Raw genomic sequence first — 7363 nt, 5'->3', positions numbered from 1 at the left:
ACATAAACAAAAACAACAACATGGATAATGGATAACCTCTACAAGACATTACTATTATTTACCAAATAGCCATATTCGAATACACATAACTAATCATTTCAAATATAACACATTATCATCCACCCTAGCTTTCAACAATGTCCATTCATATGTTGCTTTTTTCCCACACACTACTATTATTTACAAAATATCCATATTCAAAATACACATAAGTAATACTTTCAACTCTAACTCATTATCATCCACCCTTTCTTTCAACAATCTCCATTCACAGGTCGCTATTCTTCTACAAACTACTATTATTTACAAAATATCCATTTTCAGAATACACATAACTAACTATTGCAATTGTAACTCATTATCATCCACTGTTGTTTTCAACAATGTCCATTCACATTTCCCTATTCTTCCCCACTCTATGCTATTCTTCCCCACTCTATGCCTTACGGCGTTTCCTTTGCAACATAAGGTGCAAATGCTAGTTATAACCCTATCCACATCACAACCTTCATATCTATATAATTTAAATCATACAATCTTTTCATCTCATACTAATTTGATAGAAGAGAAATTGATTATAACCCTATCCATATCACAACCTTCACATACAAATAGTTTGAATCATGTAACCCTTTCATCTTGTTTAAGGAATTTCTATAACTTCATAAAAGAGTAAAAGAAAATAAGCCTATCCATAACGCAACACATTAAATAATACAATCCTTTTCATTTTATCTGAAGACTTTTTATAAAGTTATAAAAGAGTAAAAGACTGCAGCCCTATCTATATCCAACTCATTGAATAACACAACCCTTTCATTTATGAAAGAAGTTTTCAGTTATAGATAATTACATCCAAGAGAACCAAAATATAACATTTTCCACATCCACCCTTTTTATTCAAATAATTTGAATGATATATAACCTTTTCATTTTAGATAAAGAATTTTCATAAATTCTTTTATGGAAAAAAATAGGCACATTATATTTCTCTCTCATCTTGTTTTTCTTTTTCAAGTATTGAAATAGTTTGAATTATACCATTTAAACGATTTAATTTTGAGGTGATTTTCTTATTTTTGAGAATTTGATAAAGCAACTTGTGATGTTAAATAATTTAATAAATTATATATTTTAAATGTAAAAATAAATTTAATATTTCAAAACATTCTTAAAATACTTAAATTATATAAATTTAATAACTTAAAATTAATATTTTTCCAAATTCTAAACAACTTTGAGTTAAAATCTTAAAAACACTACCCAAAAAGGTCACGTAACCTGGTGAAACCACTGCTTTATCGTCCGGACAGATTGACTATATTGGCTCAACATACAGTATGGGTAACGTATTCCTTACCCTACCCTACGTGCAATTCTTTCATCTCATCGAAAAAATTTCCGTCACAATTAACTTGAGGGAAAGGGACAGCAGCCCTATTCTATTAACATCACAACCTGGAAAGGTTGAGCGGAAAGGGACAGCAACCCTATTAACATCACAACCTGGAAAGGTTGAGCTTTCTAATCACCACTCCCTTCACCTCAACATCTTTGTTTCTGCTCTGCACAACGATTACCTCTCCTCCTCTCAACATCTTTGTTTCTGCACACAACATGTTTGGTGCACAAAATTTCTGCACAACGATTGGCATTGCAAATGGCGGGCTGTTGACAAATTGTTGTATTCCTTTATAACTCCACACCAGTTGTAACAGCGATATGTCAATAAATTTTGTAAGTTGTAACAGCGATATTTCAATTGTTAATAAATTTTGAAGTTGACAAAAGTGTGAGGGAAAACTAATTTAAGATATGGTCATAAGGGTGGTTGCAGAAAGAGGTTAGGGTAGTTGTGTGGACGTTTATGCTTCCAGTGGAATCATTAGATTCAGGGGTTGCGTAAAGAGTTCAGAATTTTGGAGGACGGTGAATTTCTCATTGGAGTTTTAGTTTTTGATGGTTTTTCTTTACCTTGTAAATGAATTCTATCAAAAAGTTTCATTTTAAAGTTGAAGAACACTGAGGCAGCGGATGAAAAATGATGTTTAGACTCTGGGTTAAAATTTTCAAATCTTTTTATAATAGTAATGTAATAGTGTTTGAATCATTTAGAATCTGGGTAAAAAATTTCGATTTTTTTATAATAGTAATGTAATAGTATAGTATGTGGATGTGGAAATGGATTCAGTATTATATAAAAAATACCTCACATCTTGAAGTTGACCGCTATTATTTAAATTTACATCAAAATTTTACTAGAATTTCTATAATTTTCAGCAAGAAAAAAAGAAGATTCTTTGGAAATATCGTTTTCCTGGCAAAACGCGTCAGATTTATGGATGGACATAAGAAAAACTCCATCGTACAATTGATCATCTAGATGTCGGTTTTAAAGGCAGCGGCGCCGACGAGAGAGGAAATCATTATTGCACTTTGCAACGGTCCGGATAATGGGATGAATGGAGTTGACGACCATTTAACAATCTAGCTGTCTTTCTGTTGCGTTCACCTACCAATTAATGGCGTCATATGCTCATTCATGTGCCAGTTTCTATGGAGCTTCCCCACATTAATGTACTGACTCGGTCTCTCTGTCTTTTTTATACTCCCACCTGCAAAGCTTACCTTCCTTAATCCTCTTTCTCTTACAGGGCTTGGATGATCAAAGCGTTCACTCGCCCAGGTGGAGAGTTTCTAACTGCTCTGTTCACTCTTATGTGGATCTGCAATTTGTCCCCGAGAGCAGATCGAGTATAGTTTCATTAGGTTCGTTTGTTGCAGTATATGAAGCGGTTTTCATCCCTACAAAGGTCTGTTTTTCCATAGAAAAAGTTGCATTTTCTTACATTTTTATGAAGTGATTTGTGAGCTCTAGGAAGCAGCTTTCTGCATTGACCAGGATTTGGTATTTAGTTTCTATTTGGCCAGTTGTCGAATCGCAATCAAGGTGGAAAAGGCCTTTCGGACCATATATTTCATGCGTCTAGGGACCTTATTAATGAAGAAAGAAAACCATAGGTTATAGTTGTGATAAACTATAGATTAACCTAGTACCATTATTTGACAGTCCGTTTATTTAATCTGAAAAAATGGGGTCCTGCAAAGAATGGAGTGAGGAAAAAATGACATCGCGAAATGCCCTTGAAGGTCTGCTGCCTGCAAAACTAAGGCAAATGGTAGGAAAAAAATTTCAAGCCATGAAAGTGGAAAGTCTTCTTCACACTAGATTGCTCACATACTTGGGTTATGCGGTTGCATTCATTTTACTTTTCTCATATTCCTGGTACGTGGGGAACCTGGTCACAATGGACAACTTGTATGCTCTGTGGAAGGCCGGCAAGGTGCACAAAAATAGTCTTATAGTGTTATTTTGGGTGGTGGCATGTCTGGGTGTTGTTTGGTGTATGTCTAGTCCAAGAAAAATCTACATGCTGGATTTCGCCTGCTTCAAAGCAGCGGAAGATCGAAAATGCACCCTTGAACTTGCAGAGTATTTTGTGAGAAGATCAGAAAGGTTTTCCATGGACAACATGTTGTTCCAGAAGAAGGTGTTCGAGAAATGTGGAGTTGGGGAAGAAACATACATACCCCCCTTCATATTCAAAGACAACTACGAGGATATAACGTTGGAAACTGCTTGGGAGGAGACAGGGGAGGTCGTTTATGGTGCAGTTGATGAGGTAATGCACAAGCTTAATATGGAAGCCGGTGATATAGGAATTATTGTGACAGTCTGTAGCGTTTTTAACCCCATTCCATCTCTGGCTTCTCACATAATGAATCATTACAAAATGAAGGAGGACACCAAATGCTTGCATCTGGCAGGAATGGGATGCAGCTCTGGAGTGATAGGAATCGATCTAGCAAGCAGTCTGCTCAAAACTTCCCGCGCAAACACAAATGCCCTTGTGGTAATCACTGAAAACATTTCTCTCAACTGGTATTTTGGAAACAACAAATCAATGCTGGTTACCAACTGTCTATTTCGTATGGGGTGCGCAGCTCTGATTCTGTCCAACAATCCCAGGGATAGAAGCAGGGCAAAGCTGGAGCTGATTCATTCGCTGAGAACCCATACAGGCGCAGATGAAAAGGCCTACACTGCAGCATTTCAGGAGGAAGATGAAGAAGGCTATCTGGGAATCGGTCTCAAGAAAGAGTTGGTACCAGTGGCCAGTGAAGGCCTGGAGGCTCACATTACTGCTCTAGCTCCAATGGTGATTCCTTGTTCAGAGAAATTGCTCTACTTGCTGTATCTTGTGAAAAGGAAGGTCTTCAAAATGGATGTGAAGCGATTTGTTCCCAACCTCACTCTGGCTTTTGAGCATTTCTGCATTCATACTGGAGGCAAGGCTGTCATTAACTCCATTGGCAAGCACCTTCGATTGAATGACTACTTGCTTGAGCCAGCGCGAATGGTTCTCCACAGATTTGGTAACACCTCCTGCAGTCTGGTGCTCTATGAGTTGGCTTACATGGAGGCCAAGAACAGGATTAAGAAAGGGGACAGGATATGGATGGTCTCCTTTGGGACTGGATTCAAGTGCAACACTCTTGTTTGGAAGGCCCTTCTTGATGTTGGAGACCCTGCTTACAACCCTTGGAATGACTGCATCCACAGATATCCAGTGAAATTATCATGAGATCTCATCCCCATGACATCTCCATTTACTATTATGGATTGATTCTATACTCTGCTGGATCAGTCCCACCCAAATCCTTTTGAGTATATATATATATATATATATTATATCTGTATCTCTGTTGCCCATTGTTTAATCTTTGATGTGTTTTGGCCCTTGCTCGCCAAATAAAGATGCAGCACCCGTACAAATGCTGCCATTTGCTGATATTATGTTTATGCCTGATGTTTTTAACTATAACTCTCCAGTTATATACCACACAGTGGATCATCTGGAACATATTTGCAGCACTGCCCATATCAGCATGGATTGGCAGATTCTGCTCCAACTTTTCCACCATTTCAATTAATTATGTTATTGATTGTTTTTATTTCCTTTTCCACACTTATAAATGGAATTTGGTTGATCAACTATGCACACTTTCTATGTGGAACCTTCAAGAAATAAACTTGCCAAAGATCGTTATTATCTTGTCTGCATGATAGTTGCAGGTTTTTTTTGGTCAGAATGGTTTCATGGTGGGCATTGTTTCTTTGGCTGGTCAAGCCTGGTAGAACTAAAGGACCAACCATTTTTATTAAAATGAAGTATACTTCCATATAAATTAAAATATATACCAATTATCAGAAGAATATATGATAATTTTCAGTTGTATTGGGCCAATAGTAGAGGTTTCAAAATTCGAACAAAATAAAATGTATGATAGGACACTATTTGGTTGTTGATGTTGGTTGATGTTGCTGCAGAGTTCAAGTTGTTTTTAGTGAGAATTTTTGGAAATCAAGTTGTTTTTGGTGAAAATTTTTGGAAGTTTTTAGAGTAGGTTTTTCTGGTCTAATTTATTAATTTTTTTTAATTGAAATTACAAATTTAATAAATAACCCCTGAACAATCAAATCTATCCATTAAAAATACTTTAACTGTAAGCCATTTAGAAAACCAAGTCCTTACCTGAAAAAAAAAAAAGTATTTTTGCCAACCTGGCAGCCTTCTCCAGAGCTTGTTCGAAGGATCTGGATTCATGTCAACATAGTTTCTATATCTATTAAGGGAAACAACTTGTGTATGTATTTTCGCTGAACATGATGTTTTCTAGGGTATGCACGGAAAGGTAGTTCAAACGGCTGACGTGCAGGTTGGTGGACTCAGTGTTGCAAATTAACTGTCGTGATTGAAACCTTCAATCCTTAGTTTTTGTTCTTTCATGGTTGAAAACCTAACAAATTTTTGTGGTACCTTAAATGTTGGTATTGTGGTAAAAACACTGCATAACGTGGAATTGAATTTAAGATGTGTCCAGATTGAGCCTATACATGCCTGGATGAATAATTAATTTTACGGCGGGTTTTACAGCGGAGCGATATCCGTCTTTTTTTACCGCTGAACACATCTCTGTTTTAGTTTGGGAATATATTAGCAAAACTACATTAATAACAATTAATTATATTAATAATTACATTAGCAATAGGGTTGATTTACACCATAAACTTTAATTTAATATATACTAGCACAATCACATCATAAATGTGATTAAGTTATTGATATAAATCTTATATTAATGATAATATGAATAACCAGAATTGATCACAGAGAAGAGACTCAACAAGAGCAAGCTTCGCGTCTCAAGTCCTTGTAACAAATTGGTATCAGAGCCAGTAACGTATAAAACATTACCTAAGTAAAACCCTATTTTACTTAGGAAAATGGCAAGCATTTCTCATATAAACTCCTTTACCCCTTTAGCTTAAGTTTTAATGTAAAAATTCAAACATTGGCTTAGCGCTTTCATTTCATAAATTCATATTAATTTTTAACTTTTATTATTTTGTAAATCCCAAAAAAACATTATCCATCCCATATTGTATTAATATATTACAAAAACCCGACATTTTATACATATTCTCGCCCCCGGTCGAATACTACCATACACACTGTTTAAATGAGAATTAACGATTTCATTGAAAATTCGTTAAATAACGTCCTTGTCACGCAACAAAGGGTTAATTAACCACCTGGGTTAATTAATAACCAATCCCGCAAACCAATGAAAATAGCCCCGATGCGATTAAAACGCGGTTTATCGTACCGGCCCCGCTGCATAACTCCCTGCCATCCCCAAAGCCTGTCAGCCGTCCGATTATCGCTTGTCCATCCAACGATTAAAAACCATATTGTGACCACCCTAACCACCAAACATTAACTCGCTGGGGCCCGACGGTTTTCTGCCCGTACAAAGCCACGTGTCGACTATTCATCCTGCTCGCTAGCCCTCCGTCCAATACCACTTGACCCCAAAAACGGTGCAGGCAAAACCGCTTACCACCCTTTGCTGACGTCATCCACTGACGTCATCTGTCCTTTGCTGACGTCACCCGCCACGTCATCATCCGTACTGCTTACGTCATCCGCCCATCAAATAAAAAAAAATCCCGCCGACCTTCGTTTTGTAAAAAAAAACGGTAAAGAGCCATTTTCTTTGTTATACTCTGCATACAGCGCTCCAGGCATTAAAAACTTCTGAGCAAGCAGTTCAGTTGCAAACTGGCACCCAACCACAAAGACACCAACAACAGGGAAAACAAATCAAAGAGTATCAAAGCAGGTAAAGAGTATCAGATCCGAATTAAAGTGTATCAGATCTGAATTAAAGTGTATCAGATCAGCAGTAAAGAGTATCAGTTAAGACAGGCAGCCAGCGCAGAGTTACTAAAAAAGAC

The 7363-nt window shown here is 36.8% G+C and overlaps 1 pseudogene; it reads left to right on the top strand.

The window, feature by feature from the left end:
* The first annotated feature begins 2465 nt into the window (after nt 1-2465).
* Nucleotides 2466-5016, top strand: LOC149238725 (3-ketoacyl-CoA synthase 8 pseudogene; annotated as a pseudogene).
* Nucleotides 5017-7363: the final 2347 nt, after the last annotated feature.

This window comes from Pinus tabuliformis, chromosome 8 (genome assembly GCF_031772625.1).
Source record: "Pinus tabuliformis cultivar Carrire ecotype Pingquan chromosome 8, CPIR1, whole genome shotgun sequence".
NCBI lineage: Eukaryota > Viridiplantae > Streptophyta > Pinopsida > Pinales > Pinaceae > Pinus > Pinus tabuliformis.
The sequence above is the reverse complement of the archived record's forward strand: the minus strand, read 5'-3'. Positions and strand labels throughout refer to the sequence as shown.